Source organism: Haliotis rufescens, unplaced genomic scaffold (assembly GCF_023055435.1).
Source record: "Haliotis rufescens isolate VD_foot unplaced genomic scaffold, xgHalRufe1.0.p SCAF_4, whole genome shotgun sequence".
NCBI lineage: Eukaryota > Metazoa > Mollusca > Gastropoda > Lepetellida > Haliotidae > Haliotis > Haliotis rufescens.
The window spans coordinates 62283240-62308816 of record NW_025964112.1 but is presented as its reverse complement, the minus strand read 5'-3'; positions in this window follow the sequence as shown (position 1 = coordinate 62308816).

Here is a 25577-nt window from a genome sequence, read left to right as displayed (position 1 = left end):
CGTTAATCCCTACAGTCTACAGTGATACCGTAAAATGATTCAGTTGTAGCGGCGCATGCCCCTTTGAAAACAGGTAGGCGTTCAAACAAGGAAGGCAGGCTTTTGGACTCCCGACTCCCGACTTCTGGGTTAGGTTACATTGTATAGAGAAACTAAAGGTGCCTTGTCGACCTCTGGTAATATCTATAAAAATAAGTCTACGCGACTGTTTTATCCTGTTTAATAAACAGCTGTAACCCCCGCACAAAGAAGAAATAGTTTAAAAATACACCCATGTTATTATACAATATGTAAAATATATTTGACATATATAATCGGAAGAAATAACTCAATTCGAAAATAAACATCAACCAAGAGTTCAGTGTCATCAGCGTTACGAGGCAAATAACACGTACAAACAACACGTTTCCTCCAAGATCCTGTAGCTTCTGCTGTGAGTACACTCGAGTCTCGAGAGATGGCCCTTCGGTCGTGATTTATGGACCTCTGTTATGATGAATGTTGATGACCGCTTGAGCGTACAAGAGATCATCCAAGCTTTGTAGTACAAATTACAGCGCTAATCAGGGCTGCCTGAGGGTACGAGCACGATAGTGGAGGGAAGATCTAGCGAGTGGCGGAAAACGTCGACTACAGCACAGGGAGGTCTAAAGGAGCGTCTCTTCCCCCTCCTCTGTTCCAGCAGAGAGGACACCGCTTCTCCCACGCTATTGTGTATGCCCTGGCCTTTAGACAGGTATATGTTTGTTAACAATGGATGTTTTGTTCGCTAATTATACAGATAACGTATTATCATCCTTGTTGGGTCCAGATTCCGATCCAGGTGGAAAGCGAGCGGGTATACCGAGCTTTGACACACGAAGGATACACCGAGATGGCATGAAGCCCATCTCGGAAAACTATGTATAATGATCTTGTTCCTATGTTATTTGTTTATATTGTATAGGTAATGCTGTGTCGGCCATTGTGAGTTACCTCCAATGTTTGTTTGTTTTTGTTTAAAGCCGCACTCATGTTGGCCGTAAAAGGCGGCTATGCTTTTCGTAAGGGGCGACTAATGGGATCGGGTGGTCAGGCTCGCTGACTTGGTTGATGCATGTCATCGTATCCCAATTGCATGGATCGATGCTCATGATATCAATCACTAGTTTGTCTGGCCCAGACTCGATTATTTACAGACCGACGTCATACAGCTTAAATATTGCTGAGTGCGGAGTTAAACAACAAACAGACAAAGCTTATATGACACAAGGATGTGAGTTGACATTAAACTTGGGCACGTGGACATAGTATACGCTGAATCTCATAAATCTACAATGAAGCGGATCACACGGATGTCATGTCAGATCAATGACATGCAGATACCCGAGTGAGTGATTGTTGTTTTATCCAGTATTTAAAAGCAGCCAGTAAATAATCGAGACCATTTGCTGATAGCACGAGGACCGCCGCCGTACATCCAGCCAGATAATACATTGTCAACACCCTGTCCTCATACGTCGGCTCTTGTGACACAAACAGGGTGATAAAGAACTTCCCTGCCCCGGATCCCCAACAGATAAACCAAAGAATGACAAAGAGTCATTTACAAAAACAAAAGACAAGAATCAGCCACGGACTTCAGAGGAGTTGGTTCTAGCAAAATATACTTCTCAAGGAAGTGAAGGACCACCCGATCTACCAAGACAGATTAATTAATTATTGCAAAATGAAAGAATAGGGTGGTCATGGCATGACAGCTTGACTATAGTACTATGACAGAATCGGTGGTCTTTCACCTCTTTTGGGTAGATTATACCAAACTGGTTTGTTTAATGGCGTCCATACGAATATAGGAGAGTTGATGTCACGTATCCGTTACAAGTCCAATCCTCTCTTGCAAATTTGTAGACGTAATATTTCACAACAGGTTACGCGAATCTCTTAATAATTGGCCACTTTGAGATTCTGGGGATGGTAAGGCCCGAGCAGCGCATGCGTGTTGTGTATGTTGTTTAACGCCGCATTTAGCAGTATTCCAGCTGTATGACGCCGGCTTTTAAATATTGAGACTGGACAAGACAATCCAGTGATTGATATTCAGAGAAACGTTAAAGTATGTTGACATAATATCAACTAAGACATAGAGTCAGACCACCCGATCCATTTAGTTGCCTCTTGGGACCAGCATAGGTTGCTAGGGACCAAGTCTAACCCAGAATTCCCACGTTACGACCAGCATCGGTTGCTAGGGACCAGGTCTAAACCGGAATCCCCACGTTACGACCAGCATAGGTTCCTAGGGACCAGGTCTAACCCGGAATCCCTGCGTTACAACCAGCATATGTTGCAAGGGACCAAGTCTAACCCAGAATCCCTACGGTACGACCAACATAAGTTGCTAGGGACCAAGTCTTAGCCGGAATCCCCACGTTACGACCAGCATAGGTTGCTAGGGACCAAGTCTAGCCCAGACTCCCTACCATTACGACCAGCATAGGTTGCTAGAGACCAGGTCTAACCCAGAATCCCCACGTTACGACCAGCATAGGTTGCTAGGGACCAAGCCTAACCCGGAATCCCCACGTTACGACCAGCATAAGTTGCTAGGGACCAAGTCTAACCCGGAATCCCCACGTTACGACCAACATAAGTTGCTAGGGACCAAGTCTAACCCAGAATCCCCACGTTACGATCAACATAAGTTGCTAGGGACCAAGTCTAACCCAGAATCCCCACGTTACGACCAGCATAGGTTGCTAGGGACCAAGTATAACCCGGAATCCCCACGTTACGACCAGCATAGGTTGCTAGGGACCAAGTCTAACTCAGAATCCCCACGTTACGACAAGCATAGGTTGCTAGGGACCAAGTCTAACCCAGAATTCCCACGTTACGACAAGCATAGGTTGCTAGGGACCAAGTCTAACCCAGAATTCCCACGTTACGACCAGCATCGGTTGCTAGGGACCAGGTCTAAACCGGAATCCCCACGTTACGACCAGCATAGGTTCCTAGGGACCAAGTCTAACCCGGAATCCCTACGGTACGACCACCATAGGTTCCTAGGGACCAGGTCTAACCCGGAATCCCTGCGTTACAACCAGCATATGTTGCAAGGGACCAAGTCTAACCCGGAATCCCCACGTTACGACCAGCATAGGTTGCTAGGGACCAAGTCTAACTCAGAATCCCCACGTTACGACAAGCATAGGTTGCTAGGGACCAAGTCTAACCCAGAATTCCCACGTTACGACAAGCATAGGTTGCTAGGGACCAAGTCTAACCCAGAATTCCCACGTTACGACCAGCATCGGTTGCTAGGGACCAGGTCTAAACCGGAATCCCCACGTTACGACCAGCATAGGTTCCTAGGGACCAAGTCTAACCCGGAATCCCTACGGTACGACCACCATAGGTTCCTAGGGACCAGGTCTAACCCGGAATCCCTGCGTTACAACCAGCATATGTTGCTAGGGACCAAGTCTAACCCAGAATCCCTACGGTACAACCAGCATAAGTTGCTAGGCACTAAGTCTAGCCCGGAATCGCTACGGTACGACCACCATAGGTTCCTAGGGACCAGGTCTAACCCGGAATCCCTGCGTTACAACCAGCATATGTTGCAAGGGACCAAGTCTAACCCGGAATCCCCACGTTACGACCAGCATAAGTTGCTAGGCACTAAGTCTAACCCGGAATCGCTACGGTACGACAAGCATAGGTTGCTAGGGACCATGTCTAACCCGGAATCCCCACGGGTTCCCAATGTAGTCGCCTCTTACGGCCAGCAATGGGTTGCTGGGGATGCATTCTGCGCTGGGCCCAACGGGGGATTATTTATAGACGCCCGTGATATACGTGGAATATTGCTGACTGTGGTGTAAACAATATTCACTCACTCACCCGCTGTATATGTCATCGCCATATGACCATGGGAAAACGGGTTTCAAGAACACGGTGGGGGTTCTCATGTGACCATGTACGGATGTGGTTGATTGTACTTAACCTATTTAATCACCGATAAAACGTTAACCCCGAATTCAAATAAAACATATCACTGGTTGTATTTATCTGTGCATTGTAAACAAATCGTCATGTCAGCCTTTCCTCTCGAGTCATAAATTCCTGCTCATACATTATTAGGGGTCACCGCAATACCGGTTTTTTTCCCTTGTCGCCTTTATACGCTTTAACCATATGTAGAGACGGAGCCCGGCTTAAGGTCAATACCTGAGGTCAAAGAGTGACAAAAGGGTGAACATATTTTGACCTGTCTCGCATTCCCCACATGTTTTATTACGGGTGGACGCGTGTCCGATTCGCCCATGTAGCTCCTCTGTGGATCAAGGGGGTTATTACAAGTGGGCTCCATTGTTGTGGTCAACCGCAAAGTGACCAGTAAATACAAGACACACTCACTGACCACGTCTTATCTATTCATTGGGCAAGTCGTAGATACTCATTATTATAGCCACGTTTAAGCTGTCAGGTCATGTCCCTGCCAACGGTACGTTCATTCATGGTCATATGAACTTTGTGAATGGGACAAATGAGGCCAGCTTGAATGGACACAACCAGCAGACACAGAGGTCATCGGTACTGGACACTGTCATCGGTACTGGACGCCGTCATCGGTACAGGACACTGACGTCGCCATTAGGCACTGACATCGTTAACAGGACACTGACATCGATATTGGACACTGACATCGGTATAGGACACTGTCATCGGTACTGGGCACTGACGTCGGTATAGGACACTGACGTCGCCATTAGACACTGACATCGGTAAAGGACACCGACGTCGGTATTGGACACTGACATCGATATTAGACACTGACATCGGTACAGGACACTGACATCGGTATCGGGCACTGACATCAGTACAGGACACTGACATCGGTACAGGACACCGACATTGGTATTGGTCACTGACATCGGTACAGGGCACTGACATCGGTATTGGGCACTGACATCGGTAAAGGACACCGACATTGGTATTGGACACTGACATCGGTACAGGAGACTGACATCGGTACAGGACACTGACATTGGTATTGGACACTGACATCGGTACAGAACACTGACATCGGTATTGGGCACTGACATCGGTACAGGACACTGACATCCTTTTAGGACACTGACATCGGTACAGGACACTGACATCCTTTTAGGACACTGACATCGGTACAGGAGACTGACATCGGTACAGGACACTGACATCCTTTTAGGACACTGACATCGGTACAGGACACTGACATCCTTTTAGGACACTGACATCGGTACAGGAGACTGACATCGGTACAGGACACTGACATCCTTTTAGGACAATGACATCGGTACAGGACACTGACATCCTTTTAGGACAATGACATCGGTACAGGACACTGACATCCTTTTAGGACAATGACATCGGTACAGGACACTGACATCGGTACAGGACACTGACGTCGGTACAGGGCACTGACATCGGTATAGGACACTGACGTCGGTACAAGACACTGACGTCGGTATAGGACACTGACGTCGCCATTAGACACTGACATCGGTAAAGGACACCGACGTCGGTATTGGACACTGACATCGATATCAGACACTGACATCGGTACAGGACACTGACATCGGTATCGGGCACTGACATCGGTACAGGACACTGACATCGGTATTGGACACTGACATCGGTAAAGGACACTGACATTGGTATTGGACACTGACATCGGTACAGGAGACTGACAGCGGTACAGGACACTGACATCGGTATTGGACACTGACATCGGTAAAGGACACCGACATTGGTATTGGAAACTGACATCGGTACAGGAGACTGACATCCTTTTAGGACACTGACATCGGTACAGGACACTGACATCATTTTAGGACACTGACATCCTTTTAGGACACTGACATCGGTAAAGGACACTGATATCCTTTTAGGAAACTGACATCAGTACAGGAGACTGACATCGGTACAGGACACTGACATCCTTTTAGGACAATGACATCGGTACAGGACACTGACATCCTTTTAGGACAATGACATCGGTACAGGACACTGACATCCTTTTAGGACAATGACATCGGTACAGGACACTGACATCGGTACAGGACACTGACATCGGTACAGGGCACTGACATCGGTATAGGACACTGACATCGGAACAGGGCACTGACATCAGTACAGGACACTGACATCGCAATTGGACACTGACGTCGGTACAGGACACTGACAACCTTTTAGGACAATGACATCGGTACAGGACACTGACATTGGTACAGGACACTGACATCCTTTTAGGACACTGACATCCTTTTAGGACAATGACATCGGTAAAGGACACTGACATCGGTACAGGACACTGACATCCTTTTAGGACACTGACATCGGAACAGGACACTGACATCCTTTTAGGACACTGACATCGGTACAGGTCACTGACATCCTTTTAGGACAATGACATCGGTACGGGACACTGACATCCTTTTAGGACACTGACATCGGTACAGGACACTGACATTGGTACAGGACACTGACATCCTTTTAGGACACTGACATCGGTACAGGACAATGACATCGGCACAGGACACTGACATTGGTACAGGACACTGACATCGGTACAGGACACTGACATCCTTTTAGGACAATGACATCGGTACAGGACACTGACATCCTTTTAGGACACTGACATCGGAACAGGACACTGACATCCTTTTAGGACACTGATATCGGTACAGGACACTGACATCGGTACAGGACACTGACATCCTTTTAGGACACTGATATCGGAACAGGACACTGACATCGGTACAGGACACTGACGTCGGGACAGGACTCTGACGTCGGTACAGGACACTGACATCGGTACAGGACACTGACATCGGTACAGGACACTGACATCGGTACAGGACACTGACGTCGGGACAGGACTCTGACGTCGGTACAGGAAACTGACGTCCTTTAAGGACACTGACGTCGGTACAGGACACTGACATCCTTTTAGGACACTGACATCGGTATAGGACACTGACGTCGGTACAGGACACTGACATCCTTTAAGGACACTGCCATCGGTATAGGACACTGACGTCGGTACAGGACACTGACATCCTTTTAGGACACTGACATCGGTATAGGACAATGACATCAGAACAGGACAATGACATCGATACAGGACACTGACATCGGTATAGGACACTGACATCGGTATAGGACACTGACATCGGAACAGGACACTGACATATGTACAGGACACTGACACCTGTACAGGACACTGACGACGGTACAGGACACTGACGACGGTACAGGACACTGACGTCGGTACAGGACACTGAAATCGGTACAGAACACTGACCTTAGTATAGGACTCTGACATCCTTTTAGGACACTGACATCGGTACAGGTCACTGACATCCTTTTAGGACAATGACATCGGTACAGGACACTGACATCAGTACAGGACACTGACATCGCAATTGGACACTGACGTCGGTACAGGACACTGACAACCTTTTAGGACAATGACATCGGTACAGGACACTGACATTGGTACAGGACACTGACATCCTTTTAGGACACTGACATCCTTTTAGGACAATGACATCGGTAAAGGACACTGACATCGGTACAGGACACTGACATCGGTACAGGACACTGACATCCTTTTAGGACACTGACATCGGAACAGGACACTGACATCCTTTTAGGACACTGACATCGGTACAGGTCACTGACATCCTTTTAGGACAATGACATCGGTACAGGACACTGACATCCTTTTAGGACACTGACATCGGTACAGGACACTGACATTGGTACAGGACACTGACATCCTTTTAGGACACTGACATCGGTACAGGACAATGACATCGGTACAGGACACTGACATTGGTACAGGACACTGACATCGGTACAGGACACTGACATCCTTTTAGGACAATGACATCGGTACAGGACACTGACATCCTTTTAGGACACTGACATCGGAACAGGACACTGACATCCTTTTAGGACACTGACATCGGTACAGGACACTGACATCGGTACAGGACACTGACATCCTTTTAGGACACTGATATCGGAACAGGACACTGACATCGGTACAGGACACTGACGTCGGGACAGGACTCTGACGTCGGTACAGGACACTGACATCGGTACAGGACACTGACATCGGTACAGGACACTGACATCGGTACAGGACACTGACGTCGGGACAGGACTCTGACGTCGGTACAGGAAACTGACGTCCTTTAAGGACACTGACGTCGGTACAGGACACTGACATCCTTTTAGGACACTGACATCGGTATAGGACACTGACGTCGGTACAGGACACTGACATCCTTTAAGGACACTGACATCGGTATAGGACACTGACGTCGGTACAGGATACTGACATCCTTTTAGGACACTGACATCGGTATAGGACAATGACATCAGAACAGGACAATGACATCGATACAGGACACTGACATCGGTATAGGACACTGACATCGGTATAGGACACTGACATCGGAACAGGACACTGACATATGTACAGGACACTGACACCTGTACAGGACACTGACGACGGTACAGGACACTGACGTCGGTACAGGACACTGAAATCGGTACAGAACACTGACCTTAGTATAGGACTCTGACATCAGTATAGGACACTGACGTCGGTACAGAACACTGACGTTAGTATAGGACTCTGACATAGTTAAGGACACTGACAGAAGTAAGAAATAATTGGCAGTCATCTTCGGATATATCGAATCCAAGCAAATCGCCAACTCTTAGGGTGCAGTTTAACTGTCTCCAAAGTTGGTTAATCACTCCCAACAATCATTCACATATGCTCTCCTTTTTCAGAATTTCTGGAGATACTGATGTTTTCCACGCCTTGACTAATCATGTCGAATGTATGTCCTTCATCATTTAGACTATCAGTAGTTCTAAATACATTTTTCACATTTTCTAATTTCTCGAATCGTGTTTTTTCACTGAAATATGAAATATATTTGGATGTTTATCATAAATACAGACTGACCATTCTCTAGTTAATTTGATTAAGTTTGAATAAGCACTGCGGTTAAGCAAAGATATGTATTTCGAAACAAACAATTTGAACAAAAAATGAATTTTATGTGTGCTTATTTGATACCCTACAGATACCAAAGAAGTTAAAATAAACTCGTGATCTATTTAAATCTCATTTCAATGTCATACGTATAATAAATCCTTCATTTCCTATTCGTCCTTTCAAGCAAATATGTAATATACACAATAACAAGCCATCAATCATTCGTGATAATGTGTTCTCAGTTAAACCCTACCGATTGGTAATGACTCACTTCATTCAAGTTATAATTAACCATCCCACCACCAAGGCATTGGTCAGAGGGGGTCATCTCCTGTTACCGAGCCAGGGGGCACCGTCTATATCTGTATATCGATTCTCCTTTGAGGGGAGCTTACACACATATTATCATACTGTGGGGGAAATCAACTTCATTGTCCGGATATTTAGGAATTGTGAGAGTGTCTGATTCAAGGTGGCGCTTTACTACCTATTCTTTTCACTATATTACCCTACAGAATCTCTGACTCACAACACAGAAATCTGTACGTGGAAAACCAACTATGGTTCTATTTGTACACGTGTCCTCTGTTTAAAATGCACTGAATAAACTCGTGTGGGTGCGTGAATCGTGCTAATGCTCTATTGTCTTACTCTTTCCCTTCACATCTAACATAAACCCATTATTTTCAACATGGTAAATGAAAACCTATGTCAAACTTGAAAGTTTGTTCTCACAAGGGGGTGTACCCATTTCACGAACACCTGGTGTCATGACTGATTTTCAGTGATCCGTTTATATATCTGGTTATTTTTGGCGTTTATTGTGTTGTTAGATTTGACGGTATGTGTTAATTCCACAGGGTCCGGGTTATATAGGGCAGTGAGAAGCCACGTGCAGTCACCTACTTTGTACACTCTCACATTTTCACAAGTTGTAGCCAAGTTACATGTTTCGTCCTGACATGTATGATGTATTATACAACTTTAAAAAAATGTAATCAGCAGCATAATTTATTTCAAATGACATGTTTAGTAATTGTGTTGTTAGCTTATGGTATGCTGTGATATTCCATTCTTGAGATGTGAATCATCTCCCATGTTTATCATTAATCTATCATTATTATGTTCAGGATTAGGGTCGAAAGACACCATGGTTCATATATCAACAGTTTTCGAGTACAGAAAAAATTGCAAGGCGGTTTCTGGGATCTTGTGAAATTCTGTTTGTAAATACAGATTTTAAAGTAAATACACTTAGGATCAAAGGCTTGTTTATATAATCAATTATTTCACCTTTGAGGAGAATGAACACAAAATCTGTTTGTTGAAGTAATTTATGAGTATAGTGATTCGTCAGTATCCAAGATACGAACAATGGATTTAGTGAGTTCACATTAAGATAGAACAAAGAGAGAACAATGCGAGCACTGTTGACGTGTTAGAAAAACTCGAGAAATGTTTGTACATATGAAGTATATCAGCGTAACCCTACCCGAATTGGACACAGCTTATTGTGGTGAACATGAATGTAGTCATTCTGAAAGGAGTTTTTATGAACCGATGTGAAAAATAACTATTGTGGTTTGTTGACTCGAGTGCTTCTCCCACAAGAAACAACGACTCGTTTGTGTAAGCTTAACACCATAGACATTCGCCACACAATACTGCGTACTATTGTACAGGGAGTGGAGGCGATTTATGTAGCTCCTAAATTACGATTTCGAGATTGGGTTCTGAAAACATTATTACAGTGACACAGAGTTCAAAGCACAAGTGGAGGGGAAGGGTGGCCGAGTGGGTACAGTGTTCACTTATCACACCAAGATCCGAGTTCGCATTTTATATGTCTATAACGTGAACGCCAGGAGTAATCAGTCTCCATGTATCCACCGAAACAGATTCCATTACGCGGAAAAGGCAAAAAAGTGATGACAATTATATGAATGGACCACAAAAACCTGGTTTGAAAAAGGTCCTGCACGTGTTAATTTGCATAATATTTACCCACAACACACACCCAGCAATATTCCTGCTACACACGCCTTTTTCTCACTTAGCACCTCAGAGCAGACAAACGTTACATTTATTTCATTTATTTTCTATTTAAAACCTCATTTTGTAGAAAATATTGTTCTTTTGTCTTTTATCAGAAAACATGTACCTGAAATTAATGCCTGCTTTCGTCCAATTGTTGCAAAAGTATGTTTGTTTGTTTGTTGTTTTACGCTGCCCCCCAGTATTCCAGCTATATGACAGTTGTCTGTAAATAATCGAGTCTGCACCATCCAGTGACTGCCGTCATGAGCATCAATCCACGCAATTTGGATACGATGACATGCATCAACCAAGTCAGCGAGCCTGACCAGCCGATCCCGTTAGTCGCCTCTTGCGACAAGCATAGTCCCCTTTTAAGACAAGCATGGGTTGCTGAAGACCTATTTTACCCCGGATCTTCACGGGTCGCAATAGTATGTAGTCTTCCCGACTTTGACAATAGGGCTCCATTTCGCTCCATTTCATTCGATGTCTACTGATCAGATCATAGTTATAAAACAATTGTTACATTACTTGCAAGTTTTATGCAAAGGAATATAGTTTTATATCAGATTGAGACCACCCGAGTTTGTAACAATAGAATAATCATTCTGGCGATCTACAACAGGTGCAGTTAACACAATACCATGTGACGATTAGGCGCTAATATCGAATTAAAAACCGGCCTGTGGATCAGGTAAGAACAATAACGGTGTGCCGAAACAATGTTTCCCCAACTGAGGCAGTGCATACTATTGTCCTCTTGGTCTGTGGCCAACATTAAAACAAAGACGTTGGAAGGTCAAAGCTAAAACAGGCACAGATAGATATCTGCGGAGACCCACAGGAATGGATTGTTTGTAGGACCTCTTTGTGGCCCCTCAGAGCCCCTCAGAGCAGACAGACGTTACATGTATAACACAATGCGCATTTCATTTGATGAAGCTGCATTATACGACAATATAAGATAGCTACGCGATAAATCGCAAAGAATGTTGTCATCTTTATAGTGTCGTAGATTGAATTGTTGGGTGAGTGAGTGTGAGTTGGGGTTAACGCCGCTTTGAACAGTTTTCCAGTAATATCACGGCGTGTCTGCTTAATGTGGGAGGAAAGCCCGAAGTGATGCATGTCTCTAACGTTTACCTCTTTGGTGAAACCCACGAGCACGGGTACGGTGCAGACAAGCCTAGAAACATAATCGGGGAGAACCGGGATTCAAACCACCAGTTACAGGTTTCTGGCTTACCCAAGGGACGCAACTCTGCACGGCGAATCGCGGCGCCTCAGATAACTGAATTGTTAGGGAGCAATCATTTAATATTCTGGAGAGGAGGAGAAAAAACTTTTGGACACACATTAATTTTCAGAATACCTAGCATGAGCAGCAAATGTTTATTTGGGTTTGTAAATCTTGAGAACAAATGATTTTCCCCAGCGTTTTCGGGAACAGATTATTTTGAATGGTCGATGTTCAACGGACAGTATATTTCATTTGACTTGTGGCATATATCGTGCAGGAAGTGTGTAGTTAGGACTCGACTGTTTACGAACCGTCGTCGTGTGGCAGAATAACTGCTGTGCGGCGTCTGGCAACGACACACACTTACTTATTTGTTGAAACTGTATGAGTGGCGGGTGCTACCGGTAGTGGACATGCTTACTCTTTTCGCCAACGCCTAGCGTTATCATTGATTTTTAATGACCCATTGATATAATGTTCACCACTATTTTGCCTTTTTTCGCTCAAAGGAATCTGTGTCGGCAGATATTGGAGACTGACCTTCTCTGACGTTGACCTGTAATACTTTCTTCAAGAATAACACTCACGGAAATCTGTATGGTGAGTGCATCTTCTTGAACCTATCGCTTCGTTCTGTTTGTAGTCTTTTTCTTGTGACAGTGGCAATTGCTAACTTCTACAGGAAGCAGTTAACGAGTAACAATTACACAGAGACAGTTGCATTGTGACGCCTGGTGATGCGGAACATTAGGTGCAACAAGGTCTCTCTTCCAGGCGTGGACGTGTTGAACTTCTAATGTAGTAAGACAGCTGTATAAGTAAGGTGTGTTGAACTTCTAATGTAGTAAGACAGCTGTATAAGTAAGGTTCGTTGAACTTCTAATGTAGTAAGTCAGCTGTATAAGTAAAGTGTGTTGAACTTCTGCTGTATTAAGACAGTTGTATAAGTTAGGTCTGTTGAATTATAATATCGTAAGTCAGCTGTATAAGTAAGGTGTGTTGAACTTCTAATATTGTAAGACAGCTGTATAAGTGATGTCTGTTGAACTTCTGCTGTACTAAGACAGTTGTATAAGTTAGGTCTGTTGAATTATAATATCGTAAGTCAGCTGTATAAGTAAGGTGTGTTGAACTTCTAATGTAGTAAGTCAGCTGTATAAGTAAAGTGTGTTGAACTTCTGCTGTATTAAGACAGTTGTATAAGTTAGGTCTGTTGAATTATAATATCGTAAGTCAGCTGTATAAGTAAGGTGTGTTGAACTTCTAATATTGTAAGACAGCTGTATAAGTGATGTCTGTTGAACTTCTGCTGTACTAAGACAGTTGTATAAGTTAGGTCTGTTGAATTATAATATCGTAAGTCAGCTGTATAAGTAAGGTGTGTTGAACTTCTAATATTGTAAGACAGCTGTATAAGTGATGTCTGTTGAACCTCTGCTGTAGTAAGACAGTTGTATAAGTAAGGTCTGTTGAATTATAATATCGTAAGTCAGCTGTTTAAGTCAGATGTGTTGAACTTCTAATGTAGTAAGACAGCTGTATAAGTGATGTCTGTTGAACTTCTGCTGTAGTAAGACAGTTGTATAAGTAAGGTCTGTTGAATTATAATATCGTAAGTCAGCTGTATAAGTAAGGTGCGTTGAACTTCTAATATAGTAAGACAGCTGTATCAGTGATGTGTGTTGAACTTCTGCTGTAGTGAGGCAGCTGTATAATTAAGGTGTGTTGAATTATAATATCGTATGTCAGCTGTACAAGTAAGGTTTGTTGAACTTTTAATATAGTGAGTCAGCTGTATCAGTGATGTTATGTTGAACTTCTGCTGTAGTGAGGCAGCTGTATAATTAAGGTGTGTTGAATGATAATATCGTATGTCAGCTGTATAAGTAAGGTGCGTTGAACTTCTAATATAGTAAAACAGCTGTGTCAGTGATGTTATGTTGAACTTCTGCTGTAGTGAGACAGCTGCATAAGCAGGATGTGTTGGACTTCTAATGTAGTAAGACAGCTGTATAAGTAAGATGTGTTGGACTTCTAATGTAGTAAGACAGCTGTATAAGTAAGGTGTGTTGAACTTTTAATGTAGTAAGTCAGCTGTATAAGTAAGGTGTGTTGAACTTTTAATGTAGTAAGTCAGCTGTATAAGTAAGGTGTGTTGAACTTTTAATGTAGTAAGTCAGCTGTATAAGTAAGGTGTGTTGAACTTTTAATGTAGTGAGTCAGCTGTATAAGTAAGGTGTGTTGAACTTCTAATATAGTGAATTAGCTGTATAAGTAAGGTGTGTTGAACTTTTAATGTAGTAAGACAGCTGTATAAGTAAGGTGTGTTGAACTTCTAATATAGTAAGTCAGCTGTTTAAGTAAGGTGTGTTGAACTTTTAATGTAGTAAGACAGCTGTATAAGTAAGGTGTGTTGAACTTTTAATGTAGTGAGTCAGCTGTATAAGTAAGGTGTGTTGAACGTTTAATGTAGTGAGTCAGCTGTATAAGTAAGGTGTGTTGAACTTTTAATGTAGTGAAGTAGCAGTATAACTAAGGTGCGTTGAACTTTTAATGTAGTAAGTCAGCTGTATAAGTAAGGTGTGTTGAACTTTTAATGTAGTAAGTCAGCTGTATAAGTAAGGTGTGTTGAACTTTTAATGTAGTGAGTCAGCTGTATAAGTAAGGTGTGTTGAACGTTTAATGTAGTGAGTCAGCTGTTTAAGTAAGGTGTGTTGAACTTTTAATGTAGTAAGACAGCTGTATAAGTAAGGTGTGTTGAACTTTTAATGTAGTGAGTCAGCTGTATAAGTAAGGTTTGTTGAACTTTTAATGTAGTGAGTCAGCTGTATAAGTAAGGTGTGTTGAACTTTTAATGTAGTGAAGTAGCTGTATAAGTAAGGTTTGTTGAACTTTTAATGTAGTGAGTTAGCTGTATAAGTAAGGTTTGTTGAACTTCTAACATAATGAATCAGCTGTATAAGTAAGGTGTGTTGAACTTTTAATGTAGTAAATCAGCTGTATAAGTAAGGTCTGTTGAACTTCTCATTCAGTACACATTGAAGAATATAGGTCAATTCATCCAGGTACTTGTTATGTGAAGAGTTAATCCAATGTCAGATTATTAAACATGCTTATTGACACCCATACCATGATAACCAATACAGATGCCTATATACAGCTGGGCAATATGAAATACAGGTGGAATAAATGGTGTTGGATATCGCAATGGCACTTTTCTTCCCAAAGTGTCAATCACGATAGATAATCTAGTCAATGGCAGCCTGACATGAACATGGGACCTTTTTCTGGTTGATTTGAGCGAATTGTTTGCGGATTCAAGAGACATAATTCTATCTCCTTATCTGGGTAATACAACCTGGATCTTCCCGGCTGTGTCGGTCCTGACAATTAGCGGAGGTTGCGACCTTGCCACAATGTCTACTAGAATTTCAATGACGTCATCAAAAGCTGCGGCTTGTGATAATGAATTGTATGGGTGGGAACATTTATATCCTTCGCCGTTTATACATGATACCAGTGTCAGCTCTGAAACGATTCCCTTCAATATCTGTTAATCCTTCTTTATTCATATTATTTTAAGCCTCCGTGTAATTGCAGTAACGATTTGTGCCAGCGGATAGATAGATGTCTTAATGTCACGCCTAATGGTATAGTATGCTATCTATACAGACATAATATATTCTCCCATCAGAATAGTCCTATCACATTGCCTCCTTATTAGACATGTGATATCATGCTGTTTGATGGATTATGACAGAATCAGTTATATACATACACAGTGACATTTCTACATTGAATAAACCAAGGTTTAGAGGACGTCAATACTGTAAATAGCTTCTTTAAAGAGTATTGCACCTTTAGGTCACACAGTGCATCTGAAGCATGTCATTTGAATTATCATGAAACCGGACCATTCAGAATGGTATATATATAATCATCTGCATAAGTCAATAATAACAAGTGCAATTTTATATAACTTTCTTCTACTAACAACGTTTAATATAAAGGGCATCCGATTTTTTTCATATGGTCAGTTAGTCAAACACAAGTCATATGAACAAATCAGGTTTTCCTTAACCTCTTTTGAGGACCCATGAGAGATTAAGTATAGTCATTTGAAAACATCGGGTGTTCTTTAACTTCTTTTGGGTAGTATATATCCGCATAAGTCAATAATAAGATGTGGAACCTTTTATAACTTTCTGCCCCTGACAATGTGCACTATATGACGTCATAGGCATCTGCATAGGTCCAGAATAACATGTGCAACAATTTAACCATTTCCTCCAACAGGAGAGATAAGTCACGTGCAATTTCTAAACTCATTCAAATTCCTATACAACTTCATGTAAACTGATGCAAGAGACCATTACTATTATTTTACATCATTGTTTTTGGGTGACAAAGATGCTTAGCATAAAAATAACATGTACTGGAATGTATTGCACGATGGCATGCCAAGGACCGGCTATCCCGCCCTGTGCCCTACATGCCCAGGCACAGAATGCGTCCCCCGACAGACAAACCCGGCCCTAAATGTGTGAATAAAACGTCCGTGATGATAATACACACCTGTGATTGGGGTGGAGGGCATACCCTTGATTGAGGGTTTCGCCAAGGTAGTCAACGTTTTCGATCCTCAGTACTTTGGGATTCCCTTACTGGTGAAACAGAACTCAACTCTCAGAGACACACATGTCGAGACAGACACACCAAGAAACACCTGTAGTGACCCACGCATAGATCATTTATCATGAAACAGTTTCAGGTGTCGATGAAGTGTTGCACCTGTAATCAAGAAGCCCAAATCCACCATACGGCACGATGGGAACACACTGATTTCCGCAGCAAATCAACATACATGATTTCATCATGTAAGCATCTCTTGGTTTCATCATGTCATCACCAGGTTTCATCATGTCATCACCAGGTTTCATCATGTCATCACCAGGTTTCAACATGTCATCACTAGATTTCATCATGTCATCACTAGTTTCCATCATATCACTAGTTTCTACCATAACATCTCATTTTTTCCATCATGTCATCACTAGGTTTCATCATGTCATCACTAGGTTTTATCATGTCATCACTAGGTTTAATTATGTCATCACTAGGTTTCATAAGTCATCACCAGGTTTCAACATGTCATCACCAGGTTTCATAATGTCATCACTGGGTTTCATCATGTCATCACCAGGTTTCTTCATGCCATCACCAGGTTTCATCATGTCATCACTGGGTTTCATCATACCGTCACTAGGTTTTATCATGTCATCACTAGGTTCCATCATGTCATCACCAGGTTTCTTCATGCCATCACTAGATTTCATCATACCGTCACTAGGTTTTATCATGTCATCACTAGGTTTTATCATGTCATCACCAGGTTTCATCATGTCATCACCAGGTTTCATCATGTCATCACTAGGTTTCATCATGTCATCACTGGGTTTCATCATACCGTCACTAGGTTTTATCATGTCATCACCAGGTTTCATCATGTCATCACCAGGTTTCATCATGTCATCACTAGGTTTCACCATGCTATCACTAGGTTTTATCATGTCATCACTGGGTTTCATCATGTCATCACTGGGTTTCACCATGCCATCACTAGATTTCATCATACCGTCTCTAGATTTCATCATACCATCACTAGGTTTTATCATGTCATCACTAGGTTCCATCATGTCATCACCAGGTTTCACCATGTCATCACCAGGTTTCTTCATGCAATCACTAGATTTCATCATACCGTCACTAGCTTTTTTTATGTCATCACTAGGTTTCATCATGTCATCACTAGGTTTCATCATGTCATCACTAGGTTTCATCATGTCATCACCAGGTTTCTTCATGCCATCTCTAGATTTCACCATGTAATCATTAGTTTTCACCATGTCATTACTTGATTTCACCATGTAATCCTTAGTTTTCACCATGTCATTACTTGATTTCACCAGGTCATCACTAGTTTTCTCTATACCATCACCGGTTTTCACCATGTCATTACCAGTTTTCACCTTGCTATCACTCGTTTTCCAAATGTGGTAACCAGTTTTCATCGTGAAGATTCGACAGTTAATCACCAGGTTTCACCATGTACTCACTATTTTCCAACTGGTAATCGCAATTGTTTTAAAGTTACTACTTTACACCATAATATCCCACCATGCCAAACATACAATGCATACATGGATGTACACCACGCGAAAATTATTTCCTATTACAAAGGCTTTTCATAATATAGTTCAAGGACTGAACTTCTCTCTTTTTAGGATATATACGTATTAACTATCTTACAATTTTCTTTTAAAATACAACTGATCTAAGAAACATTTTGAACACATATTAAAGAATATGGACATGAATAGGCCATATTTACTGGGTATTACAGTGACCTAACTGAATTTAACACATCATCATAATACTAGATGCTCGATTGATCTGGTCTGGCTGAGATCTCTTCACACTCTTCCTCAAACAAGATCTCAAGATTAAAATGCCTCTGTTAAATATACCCCCTCCCCCCAAGGTATTCTACTCGTCTCCGAACCCACACAGGTAATTTGATGTTATTCTGGGAGCCAGATAACGTGGGGACGACTTACAACACCATTGTGCCTCCAACATAGGTGGGATTTGGAACCTTTAGGGGGAAATCAGTCACTCAGCTAGAGTGACTCTTCACCATAATATTATCGTTGAAAGGCGAGAAGAGGCGTGAGATGGCGAGATTTGCCGTAGGCTTTGATATTGGATGTCACAAATTTGATACAAAACAATCTCACTATAGAGAAGAACATTGTAATGAATATCAAATCACGCTTTCTATGACAGGGAAGCATAGATTCAGAATATGAATAAATAAAATCGATTGTGAGAGAAATATTCAAATTGGAAATATCAAAACCAAGATGTGATAGTGATATAAACAGCGCGCTATATCGGGATTTTAATGTATTTATTCCGATCCATTAAGTTTTAATCGTAGTCAAAGAACATCCCCTCGAAAGCGGCACAATGGATGTATTTTGGTTTAATTGAGGGGAAAAACTCTAATTTAAACTGATTATCTCTCCGCTTCCCCGGGGTGGAATCCTAAGGCTAACGTTCAGTGTCATGGTGCTATCAAAAATCAACAAGGGAGAAGAATGGATATATGGTGGGTGGTCCACAAATTAAACATGGACAGTAAAATCGTGAATACGTGCATAGAGGCGTATTCCATAGGTGGTGCGCTGAATTGACGTGACGTATTACATACGAAGTGCGCTGAATTGACGTGACTTGTTACATGGTAAGTGCGCTGAATTGACGTGACGTGTTACATAGGGTGTGCGCTGAATTGACGTGACGTGTTACATATGGGTTTCACGGACTTGACGTGACGTGTTACATAAGGGGTGCGCTGAATTGACGTAATGTATAACATAGCGGTTACGCTGAATTGACGTGACGTAATAATAGGGAATGCGTTTAATTAACATGAGATGTGGCATGGTGAGGGCGCTGAATAATAAGGTAATAATAAGGGGTGCGCTGAATTGACGTGACGTGTTACATGGGGTGCGCTGAATTGACGTAATGTATTACATGGCGGTTACGCTGAACTGGCGTGACGTAATAATAGGGAATACGTTGAATTAACATGAGGTGTGGCATGGTGAGGGCGCTGAATAATAACGTTATAATAAGGGGTGCGCTGAATTGACGTGACGTGTTACTGAGGGAATGCGCTGATTTGTCGTGACGTATTAATAGTGAGTGCGTTGAACTGACGTGGAGTACTTATGGTCAGTCACGTGTTGCATGGTGTGTTGCATTGACGTGACATGTTACATAGGGGTGCGCTGAATTGACGTGATGTATTACAACGGGGTTACGCTGAATTGACGTGACGTAATAATAGGGAACGCGTTTAATTAACATGAGGTATTGCATGGTGAGTGCTTTGAATTGACGTGACATATTAATAGTAAGTGCGTTGAATTGACATGACGTACTAATAAGGAGTGCGTTGAATTGATGTGAAGTGTTAAATAGGGAGTGCACTGAATTGATGTGACGTACTTATAATCAGTGCGGTAAATTGAGGTGACGTGTTGCATGGTGAGTGCGCTGAATTGACGTGACGTGTAACATAGGGAGTATACTGAATTGACGTTAGATATTAATGGGAACTATGCTGAACTGACGTGGCATGTTAAACACATGGGCCTAGCTGGACTGTGCACCCGATGTTTTCTTATGATTATAGTTAATCTGTCATGGCTATGTCATTATTATAGATATACTACTCAAAAGAAGTTGAAGAACGCCCTAAGTTTTCTTAGGATTATAGTTAATCGGTCATGCTATGACAGAATAAATATAGCCTATATGGCTATATTTATTATGTGCAAAAACTCGGGTGTTCTTTAACTTACTTTGAGTGGTATATAATGGTGGCTTGTTCACAAAAGTTTGAAATATACGGAATATTACAACTCGAGGCATGGTTGGTGGTATCTAGAAGTTCAATTTCAGTAAGTGCCCGATAGTGCTGTTTCACAAATATGCTTTCATCTTTCACAACTGATCAAAAGATCCGACATTCTTTTTCATGTCAATCCTAAGATGTTCTGTAGATTTGACAAGGCTTTGCCAAAGATTGCGATAGAGGTTCCTTTGAACAAGTAGCATTCAACCAAGTTGGTATGTCGGACAGAAAGGCCGAAACAATCGCTGAGTCATTACACTGCGCAAATCTGAATTTCTGTTCCTCACTTTCCCAGACACAAGTGGCTGGTTAATTATGCTACAGCCTTTCTGTTCGTTCATCCTACTAGAACCGGTTGTTCGTCATTGTCTGGGTCATCAGCGGGAACATCCTGGCACTTCTGTACAGAATGTAGGGATAGGCTTTGCGGTATTGTTTGCAGTAGCAGGGCGCCTACATTGTTTTTGACCTGACCTTCCAGCGTTGAGATAACTTTTAATTCTATAACTATTGTCAATACGTTAATAGGCTGAAAACAGTCACCGAAACACTGCAAACTTCCAAAACATAACAATGATACCCGCATCAAATTCATTAACGAATAACCATTTCTTGTTTGTTCATTTTTTAGCAACTATCAAACAAGGGTGTTTACTTTCTTTTACTTTTACTTTCGTGAATGCTTGAGTAGAGTGAGTGAGTGAGTGAGTATGGTTTTACGCCGCTTTTAGCAATATTCCAGCAATATCACGGCGGGGGACACCAGAAAATGGGCTTCACACATTGTACCCATGTCGGGAATCGAACCCGGGTCTTCGGCGTGACGAGCAAACGCTTTAACCACTAGACTTCCCGACCGCCCCGCTTGAGTAGAAATTTGAAAACTATGAAAAGCAGTGCGCGTGTTTTCCTTCCGCCAACCAGAAAAAAGTAACAACTCCTATATACTTCTTTTTTACTTAATTAAAACCTGGTAAAGATTTATCTTAAAAACCGACCTCACTTTATTTAAAAAATTCCTACCTATTCGGCATCTTGAGCATCTTGAGGAAAAATTTTTTTTTTTAAATTGGTAGGTTTCTTCAATCTACCGACCTAAATGTTTGACCAAAAATCCGTAAACCAAAAATAAAAAAGGTCTGGTCTTCGTGAACGACCATGGACTATATCTAAGTCCGTGGATATAGTGTAGACATACCGAGAATCACCACCAGCATATCCTAGCAACTCTAGATGACGAAACAAAGGACCAGTTACCCTCGATGACGTGAAAATATATCCATACACATTTGTGGAGTACCCTTACCATTACTCATCGCCACTCTCGGTCGCGACATTATTTTTTTAAACCTATTTATAACCATGAAGATTTCTACCGATTATTTACTCATCATGGACTTAAATATTCCAGTAAGACATGTATCATCAGATGAATAGGATAAAACAAAATATACAATGAATTTGGAATAAAGACGTTTTTTATAGCCCCTCATTCACAAAACATGATCCCCACCATAGCCGTGAGCTACATAAGCCCTTCGCTATATGTCACAATAACAGATTACACACATTCATCCAAATAGCTGCGGGGGATGACTTGTGTGTACATGTACAAACTCCCGTCTCGGAATATATTTCGACCTGAAAGTCAGATAAGACGTGTATTTCTTATGAAGTTATTGCATCACATTTGTTAACGATGAAATCACAATGCATGATTCAATGTTTCTCGGCCTTGACCCTCAAACATATCCCAGGGTCGTCTAGGTGTTTCGGACCCAATGTGATTTGTGTTCGGGTAGCCTAGTGGTTAAACCCTTCGCTCGTCACGCCGAAGACCCGGGTTCGATTCCCGACATGGGTACAATCTGTGAAGCCCATTTCTGGTGTCCCCCGCCGTGATATTGCTGGAAAATTGCTAAAAGCGGCGTAAAACCATACTCACTCACTCACTCTCATCCAGGGTCGTCCATATGTTAAAGACCCACTGTGGTCCGTGTTGTCATCCAGGGTCATCTTGATGTGAAAGTAAAGTAAAGTATGTTAATATAAACGTTGAGAGAGACGTTATTGTCTGTGTTGATATACACGTTATGAGAGACGTAATTGTCTATATTAATATAAACGCTGTGAGAGACGTTATTCTCTGTGTAATATAAACGTCGAGAGAGAGACGTTATTGTCTATGTTAATATAAACGCTGTGAGAGACGTTATTGTCTATGTTAATATAAACGTCGAAAGAGAGACGTTATTGTCTGTGTTGATATAAACGTTGAGAGAGACGTTATTGTCTATGTTAATATAAACGTTGTGAGAGACGTTATTATCTATGTTAATATAAACGTCGAGAGAGAGACGTTATTGTCTATGTTAATATAAACGTTGAGAGAGAGACGTTATTGTCTGTGTTGATATAAACGTTGAGAGAGACGTTATTGTCTATGTTAATATAAACGTTGAGAGAGAGACGTTATTGTCTGTGTTAATATAAACGTTGAGAGAGACGTTATTATCTATGTTCACATAAACGTTGTGAGAGACAAGTGGAGCGGGCGCGTCCCTGTCTCATCTCACATTTGGGGGCACGGGTGGCCCAGTCGTCTAAGGCGCCGCGATTCGCTGTGCAGAGTTGCGTCCCTTGGGCAAGCCAGAAACCTATGATTGTGGGTCGAATCCCGGTTCGCCCCAATTATGTTTCTAGGTTTGTCAGCACCATACCCGTGCTCGTGGGTTTCACCGAAGTGGTAAACGTCTAAGACCTGCATCACTTCGGGCTTTCCTCCCACATTAAGCTGACGTGCCGTGATATAACTGGAATACTGTTAAAAGCGGCATTAAACCCAACTCACTCACTCATCTCACATTTCATCAAGACCAGCTTTTGTGTGAAGATCACTCATCATCCCGGATTCCCGGCCTAGGCCCATCTTAGAATAAGGTTTTTAGCAACCATACTTGTTGTAAGAGGCGACTAACGGGTGGTCAGGCTCGCTGACTTGGTTGAGGCATGTCATCGTATCCCAATTGCGTAGAATCACTGGATTGCCTGGTCCAGATTCGATTATCTTACAGACCGCCGTCACATAGCTGGGAAATTTGCGACGTTAAACAACAAACAAACCATATCACGACAGCTTGTGATAATCGTATCTTGGCTAGGCAAACCAGTGGTCGATAGCATGATCAAAGTTTCACGTCATTGGGGAATAATGAAACAACCTCAACCAACCCGCAAATCCTCACACACGTCATAATATGCACAAACGGGAATCTTTTAACCAATAACCTCATTTACTGTGACAGTACATTGGTTTAAACCCAATCTGCATGGTAAGAGTGCGATGTCATAACATTTAACATTACACAGACACTACGTGTTGTGATGAAGAGACTTCCCAACGTGTAAAAAATACAAGCAAATAGCACAGCTCAATGTAAAGCTGACGTGGACGGGGAACCAATTGCAGGTAGTTTTTGCCACGTGGGCTGCCCAAGCCGGGGTATTGATGCCGCTTCGTTATATAACCCGACCTAGTTTGTATTGTGATTCATAGAAAACCACAAGCAAGGGCGACCAGGTTGCCGAGTATTTACTACGTTCATTTCCTGTTTAGAAGATTGCAGCTCTATCCGCTCGTTTGCCTTAATATTTACATTCTGATGACCGACGGGTTGCTTAATATAGCCGCTACAAACTCTTTGAACATGTTCTATTATCACAGAGGTAAAATATATGCATATACATAACGGATTCTTAAAGTAAGCGAAAATAGACGGGGTAAATGAAAACCGTTGGGCTGATGTTTGTAACACCTTTTGCCAAGGCCACGCTTTCATCTATTTATAAGCTGCAGTGTTGTGGCGCGTTTTTGCGCGCGTCATATAATACAAAATATCATTGACTTGCCTTGCGCGATGTGTGACTCACCCTTTGCGCGCGGACGGTTGACGGGGAGCTATCGCCTGATACGGAGGGGCCAGGTGGGCGTGGTCACAGGCACGTGGCTAAAACAGGAGGCGTGGTTTTATGGAAAAAATTCTGGACGTTTTCGTACAATTATAATTATTGACATGCATTAAATGTCACTTCTGTAACAAAGAAAACAAAATGCAAAGTATGACCTTCGCCTTCGGGGCATGAAATATACAACCCTCTGGCATTAAATACAGCAACAAAGATAATTTCAAAGAAACTTACATCCGATATAGAATTGCCCGGTCTTGTTTTTGTGTCAAGTGAATTCTAGGATGACATACAGTGAGAAAACAATGATAAAATAATCATCGCATATACAAAATACATACGTCTATAACAAAAACTGTTTACCACCTGACTGTTGGCACGTGTTTTCCTACCCTTCAGTAGAGTTGGCCTGAATTCATTCTATCTTATATATACTGAACAAAAACGCTTTGGGATCGTGGGTATTTTAGGATATCTTTATGACATTTTGGTGTGTGCACTACAAAAATATTACCGAAATATTCATGATCACTATTTTTTCAGCATACACTATTTTTTCAGCATACAAGTTACATATTTAATAATATGCATTATTTCATTCATGTCCATGTCATCCCATACATGAGACAGACATGGTACGTTCAGGAAATACCATTGTTTCCATGACGTCCAGCACCCAACGGCCTTGGTATTGTCATCTACAGGAAATATCATTTGTTTCCATGACGTCCAGCACCCAACGGCCTTGGTATTGTCACATATAGGAAATGTCATTGTATCCATGACGTCCAGCATCCAAC